The sequence below is a fragment of the Hippocampus comes genome, unplaced genomic scaffold, assembly GCF_001891065.2.
Source record: "Hippocampus comes isolate QL1 unplaced genomic scaffold, H_comes_QL1_v1.1 scaffold37, whole genome shotgun sequence".
NCBI classification, from domain to species: Eukaryota; Metazoa; Chordata; class Actinopteri; order Syngnathiformes; family Syngnathidae; genus Hippocampus; species Hippocampus comes.
The window spans coordinates 1,789,004-1,795,869 of record NW_017805535.1 but is presented as its reverse complement, the minus strand read 5'-3'; positions in this window follow the sequence as shown (position 1 = coordinate 1,795,869).

The window sequence follows — 6,866 nt, the reverse complement described above, 5'->3', positions numbered from 1 at the left end:
AGACTGCGGTTGTCTCCTTCCCTGATCAAAACAATTTTATCTTCTACTCTGATCAAAACAGTGCGTTTCCTAGCGGATACTCCACGAATTGCACCTTATTAAAAATATTAATTCCGAGTCTTTTATGCATTTTTTTCACTTAAAAATGATACTGTGGGCCTGATCGAACCTCCTTGGGGGCTGGTTCCGGCCCGCAGGCTGTATGTTTGCCCTCCCCTTGATTTAGAGTGTTCAATCAGCCTGCCGTGCATGTTTTTGGAATTTCCGAGGAAACAAGGAGGCCGGAGCTGGAATTGAATCCGGTACCTCTGCACTGTGAGGTCGACGCGCTAATCACTGGAACACCACCGGGCAGCCTCCGAGAGAACATGCCAACTGCCATAGTTGCAGCTCTACAGTCTGAACCCGGTGGTTACTCACGTAGTCTGACTTCCAGTCAGTGGTGTGATGTGGGTGCCCCCCTGTCTGGGGGGATCAGACAGGTGGACATTGTACGATATGGAGTGTTATTGTTCCTCTTTTGTGTGTGTCGGGCCGTCTGGAACAGATGAATGCATTTCCATTCATTTCAGTGGGGAAAGATGATTTGAAATCCGAGTATTTTGATTTACGGGTGTGGTCATGGGACAAATTTGACACGTTTCAAAAGCACCACTGTGTTGGAGGAGTTAAGCGAGAACGGGCAGTTGCCAATAGTCTCCTATGCAATAGTGCAGTAATTTTACCAATAGATAGCGCTATTGCTCTCTCATTTCTACTTGTCGTGAGGGATGCACAATTTGAGGCAAGGCTGGCTGAAAAATGAAATAAATTAACACAGTAATTAAATACGTCCTGAAGTATTGAATCATGTCCATATTTATTTACATCAAAGGTATTGGTTTTAATATTTATTTGGATTTGCATTTAATTATGTTGATGTTTACGTGTTTCACTATTTCTATTACTATTTCATTTTATTGCCCTTGTCCTCTGTACATCATGAAAACATGCAAGCTGTCATTTTCGAGCTTGCTTGGGCCCAAGAGAACTCCATCCATCCATCCATCCAGTTTCTGATCTACTTAATCCTCACAAGGGTCGCGGGGCGTGCTGGAGCCTATCCCAGCCATCTTCGGGCAGTAGGCGGGGGACACCCTGAACCAGTTGCCAGCCAATCGCAGGGTACACACAGACAAACAACCATCCACGCTCACACCCACATCTCAGGACAATTTAGAACAGGGGTGGCAAACTCATTTCACATTGTGGGCCACATACGGCCTCGGTAGATGTCAAGTGGGCCGGACCATTAAAAATTCTACCATACTCTGCTATAAATAACCAAAATAATATGTCTTCACTTTCTTTTGATCTAAAGAAGCACAAAAACATTAGGAAAATGTTGAAATTTAATGAACATATCTTTTACAAAAGATTTCATGAAGCACCTTAGATTTCCTTAGACAAATGTGCAATTTACTTTTATCATTCACATATATGCATTGCAACTGATCCCACTAATTGTACAAAGGCACAAAACTTTAACAAGTAATTGGTATTGAAAAATGTAGTAATGCATTTTAAGATTAAACGAGATTTATTAAGAGAGCAATTTTTAAACCATTTACACATGTGCATATAAAATCTAAATTTAATCCCTGCCTACACCTTACAAACTAAAGAGAGCACTATTAAATGTGTAAAGACTAAAGTATTCACATGTCCTTGATAGCGTCTGTTGTGTTGGGTCTGTCTCAGTGACAGACTGAGACTGCGGTTGTCTCCTTCCCTGATCAAAACAATTTTATCTTCTACTCTGATCAAAACAGTGCGTTTCCTAGCGGATACTCCACGAATTGCACCTTATTAAAAATATTAATTCCGAGTCTTTTATGCATTTTTTTCACTTAAAAATGATACTGTGGGCCTGATCGAACCTCCTTGGGGGCTGGTTCCGGCCCGCAGGCTGTATGTTTGCCCTCCCCTTGATTTAGAGTGTTCAATCAGCCTGCCGTGCATGTTTTTGGAATTTCCGAGGAAACAAGGAGGCCGGAGCTGGAATTGAATCCGGTACCTCTGCACTGTGAGGTCGACGCGCTAATCACTGGAACACCACCGGGCAGCCTCCGAGAGAACTCAGAGAACATAATGTTTGGGTCTGTACTTCCACCTTGTGGACAACTACTGTATATTATTGCAACTGACATAGTTGCAGCTCTACAGTCTGAACCCGGTGGTTACTCACGTAGTCTGACTTCCAGTCAGTGGTGTGATGTGGGTGCCCCCCTGTCTGGGGGGATCAGACAGGTGGACATTGTACCAGAGTGCGAATAAGGACAATCATTTCCGATCTGGCCAGTCTTGTTATTTATGTGAAAAGTGAGGATGTCAAAAAATGAGGGGGTTGGGACACTCAAATTGTCATGTGTAATAAATTGGTTTTATACAGACGTTATCTCAATCTGCAAAGGGTGCAAAAATATTGACCCCTCGACACTCCTTCAAACTTTGACGTGCAGTAGCTCCCCTTCAGTGTAATAGAACAGACCAAGCAGACATTGGACAGGATCAATGGGATTATGAACAGATTCAAACAGTAGTCAGTGTTAGCACAAAAATTCCTCTGCACAAAAACTCCTCTGCCAAAAAGTCAGGAAAACCCTACTAGAACATCTGAACTTTTCCAGGCTGACTCCGAAATACTTTGATGGGTGGCAGTTGTGTGATAGCGCCCACTGAACCGTGAATTTCAATGTGGATGGCTAATTCGGAACACAACCAAATCTCAGCTCCAGGAGCAATGTGCACAGAGGCAGAGAAGGCACTGAGACCACTGGAGCAGTTTGCTCACGAAGACTGAGCCATAATACCCTTCGACAGCTGCATAATTCTTCATCGACCCTTCTAGAAATGGGGTGACTGCAGAGATTCCCTCCAAAGGGTGTGCAACTAAATATTAACACTATAATGCCAAATCTATCACATATACGACAAGACATTTTGAGCTGTCTGTTTCTTTTTTTCCCCCTTAAAAACCTGATGTATGATGGCTTTCCAGTGACCTTGCAAGATGGCCATAATTGAGAAAAGAGAGACACTTGATTTTGAAGAATGACTTATGAAGAGGTTAAGCGAAGTAAAAGTTGAAAGATTTTACTGAGACAAGATCATGTACAGTTAGTGGGCGGATACAATGTGAAATTACTCAGTATTTTTTAATAAGTGTTAAACCGGATTAAAAGTCTTTGTATACATTTTGAAACATCAGGTGTGTAAAGTCATGAAACTCTGGATCAGAACAGTCAATTGTTATTTTTATATTAGGGGTGGGTTAAAAATGTTATAAAATCTTGATTTTTCAATTTATGAAATGTTTAAATGATATAATTTGGTCCAATAACAGCAAAAAAAAAAAAAAAACAAAAAGACATGCAACTTGGTGTATTATGAGTTAGGTGTTGCTCTGGTGTATCTGCTAGTACATTACTTTTGCTTTCTGATTTTCACAAATAAAGATCACAAATTGCAGAACAAAATACACAATAACCTGTTGCGTGCGTGTGTGTGTGTGTGTGTGTGTGTGTGTGTGTGTGTGTGTGTGTGTGTGTGTGTGTGTGTGTGTGTTTTGAATGACAAACAAATGACACCCTTCAAAAATTATGATGTAAGAGAATTCAAGTGATGTTGAGCAGCTCTGGGAAGATGATGACGAAGAGGAGGAATCGACCCCTACTGTAAATATTGACGAAACTACAGATAATAGTGATGATGAGAAAGACCCAGAAGAGGACAAAACAGAATCAAAATTAATGTAGAAGCAGCCGGCAGGGGGCCAAACGAAAAGGAAAGGGTAAATTGGTGTCAAGACTCAGGGGAAAGGCTTGACTGGACACCACATGTATTTTAATGACTTTGTAACCGAGGAAATGCTACCTGGAATTGGAGAGGCTAGTATAAATGCCCAACACACGAGATTATTAGGAGATTTCAGGCCTCCCAACATGACTAGAATGTTTGTGCCCCACAAAATTAATTTAAAAAAAAGAAAAGAAATAAAATGGTCCTCTTCTATTGCCAGTTCTGCTAGTTTATTTCTCAATACTGCTGTTAGCGGTTATTCTTTTGATTATAGTGGGGAAAAGTTATTTCTGATGTTTGATATGTCTGAGTACTGTATTATGTTTTAGTGTGCTTTGAAATGAAGAATTTGAAGCATCTTGGTAAATGTATCAAATATGATGCAAATCAAAAGCCATTGGTGGCAGGGATTTGTTCAACTTTGATCAAAAGGATCAATAAAATTAGCTTCATGTTCAAAGAATCTGAATTCTCTGTCAACTATTTCATGCATCAGGCTTTATAGGGCTGACTTTAGGGTACCATCAATTCAGTCACCAACATTTCAGACATGGTGACCGAAACGACTGATGATGATAAACAAGAGTCCACTTGTGTGTAATCCACCTCGGTATAAGTACACTTGCTCTGTGATAGTTGTTCAAAATAGCGCAGTCGGCAAGAGCTTTGCTTTTTTGTTGTCTGCGTCTTTTGTTTTGTCATATGGCGTTTGTTGTCCTTCGCGTGGACCCGATGTGAACTGTTTTTCAGCGTTTTGGCCACAATATTCATCGAAGGAGAAGAATCCGTGCTTGATGGATGCAGCACCGGTGTACCAGCACTGGCTTGGATTTTGATGGGGAGGAATGTCGGCGCTATTTGACTGTTGCTGCTGGACAGCACCGGGGCGCTTGTTTTTATTCACAACCCCGTTTTGCTCAGTGGAGATGTCGGAGCTGTTGGACACAATGCGTTGGTGAGGTTGGATGGATGGCTGCTGGAGCAGAGGTTGAGGAGAGAGGAACGTCGGCGCGTATGCGTGTCTGGAACTGAGAGTCGTCGCTCGGAATTGAAGCGGATTTACATGGGACAAGAAAAGTGAACTAAGCCAATCTTTTTATTTTTTCGTCAATGGACGCTATGTCAATGGACAGCTGGGCACACCTTGGATCCCGCCCCAGAGGAACTGGAAGAAGAGGCTGGGGAGAGCCTGCAGGCTTCCCTGTCCAAGCTGTTGGCCCTGTGACCTGATTCTCGATAAGCGGATGGATGGCTGAAATCCTAAGTTAAGTTTACAGTGTCAAACTAAATAGTGTGCCGCACAACAATTTAAAAAGTATAGTGTCGTTAGGAATTGGTTTTTAAGGCTCTTGCATTTATCTATGCACATATGTATAGCCTAGTTTTAAATAATGTAACTATCCCATATTGAAACATGTACACCCAGATGCAATACAAACGTTTGTAGTTTAAAAAAAAAAGCCCTGGGAGGGAAAAAACAATTAAGCACAATGTTATGCAGTGTAAACTTTATTTACATGACAAAAATAAAAAAAAAAAAAGAAAATCACAGATGTAATGCCATGCTCTTTCAACCCTCGGCAGCGAGAATTTCCTTCAGCGGGATGAAGAGCTGAACACGAGTCTGAAGCGCTTTTTCGTTACACTCACATTGGCTCTGAAGACATGTTCCAAAGAAATGTCTGTGTTAAACAAGGACATTACATTAGTACATTACATACAAATAGTATTTACAGGGACTCACAGTGTCCATGCTAGGGATGAAACTGTTTACGGTGGATGGCTAAACGGTGATAAAATTGCAACTCTAAATTATCCTCATTGTTATCGTTAATGTGCTGAGCTGAGCTGTGCGCGGCCCTTGCTGTGGGCAGAAAGAACAAGGTAGTGACAAAGAGCGGGCTATACATTTTACATAAAAAGGTGGGTCAAAAGAGAAAACACAATCATTGTCTGTCCATTCATTCCTGTGGTGGTGTTTGGGGAACGGTGAGTTATCGCTGAAGTGCAAGTCAGCCCTCGGGTAGCAGACAACGCTTTGTCTTGGAGTCTCAAGTACAAACAGTTATCAGATGGGTAAATTGCGCGAGGTGACCAAAAGTCCTTTAAAAGAGCCAATCAAGTAGAGCCAATTTGAATTCATGAGTTATAGGTTTGTAACTATTGTCTGCTTGAAATTCAGATTCAATTGCACTTATATTAAAATTGGCATGACTAATCTGTATCGAGTAGCCGTAGTGTGCATAACTTTGGTGTTCATGTTCACTAAAACATTTATCAAATATTTCTATTTGATTAAGGGAAATAATGTAGCCTCCAATTAGATTGGGGAGTCCCACCACCATTAAATTTGTCATCATAGCCATTGTTAAGTATTTTGGGGGGTGTGCGAAAATTCCAGAAAATTCCCTTTGGTTACAGCAGTTTACAAGTTATAATGCTAGAAAGTACACAGGGTTTACCAATTTAATATTTTTTTGTATTCAAAATAAAACTAATATTTTTATAAGGTTTCTGGAGCGTGCATCTGAGATTTTTCTCTTTCGCCCAAAATAAGCTGGAAAAGGCTACAGCTCACCCTAGCGACCCTAGTGAGGACAAGTGGCAGAGAAAATGGATGGATGGATATCATAATACCGACAATGGCGATGTGAAATTTTCACATGGTTTCATCTCTAGTCCACGCACAGCACAATCGACTTCAACACATCCCGATATGGCTCTGCGCAATTAAGAATGGCGACAATACAAGACTAGGGTTTACTGTGGATGGCAATCCACAGTAAAAAGCAGTGGCTATTCAGCCTTAAAAGACCAGAAATCTGTTGTGTGGTAAAGTCTGGCAACTTTTTAATCAAAGGATAAAAACAAGAACTGCTCCCCTCAGTTGAGTCTGCCGTAAATTCCGCAATGCATTAGTTTGCATACAATCTCAATCAACGCAGCTCTAGCACAGATGAGCATAAAAAAAAAAAAAAAAAAAAAAAAACCCTTTGGGTCAATTTTTTATTGGTTGTTTTTTTTTT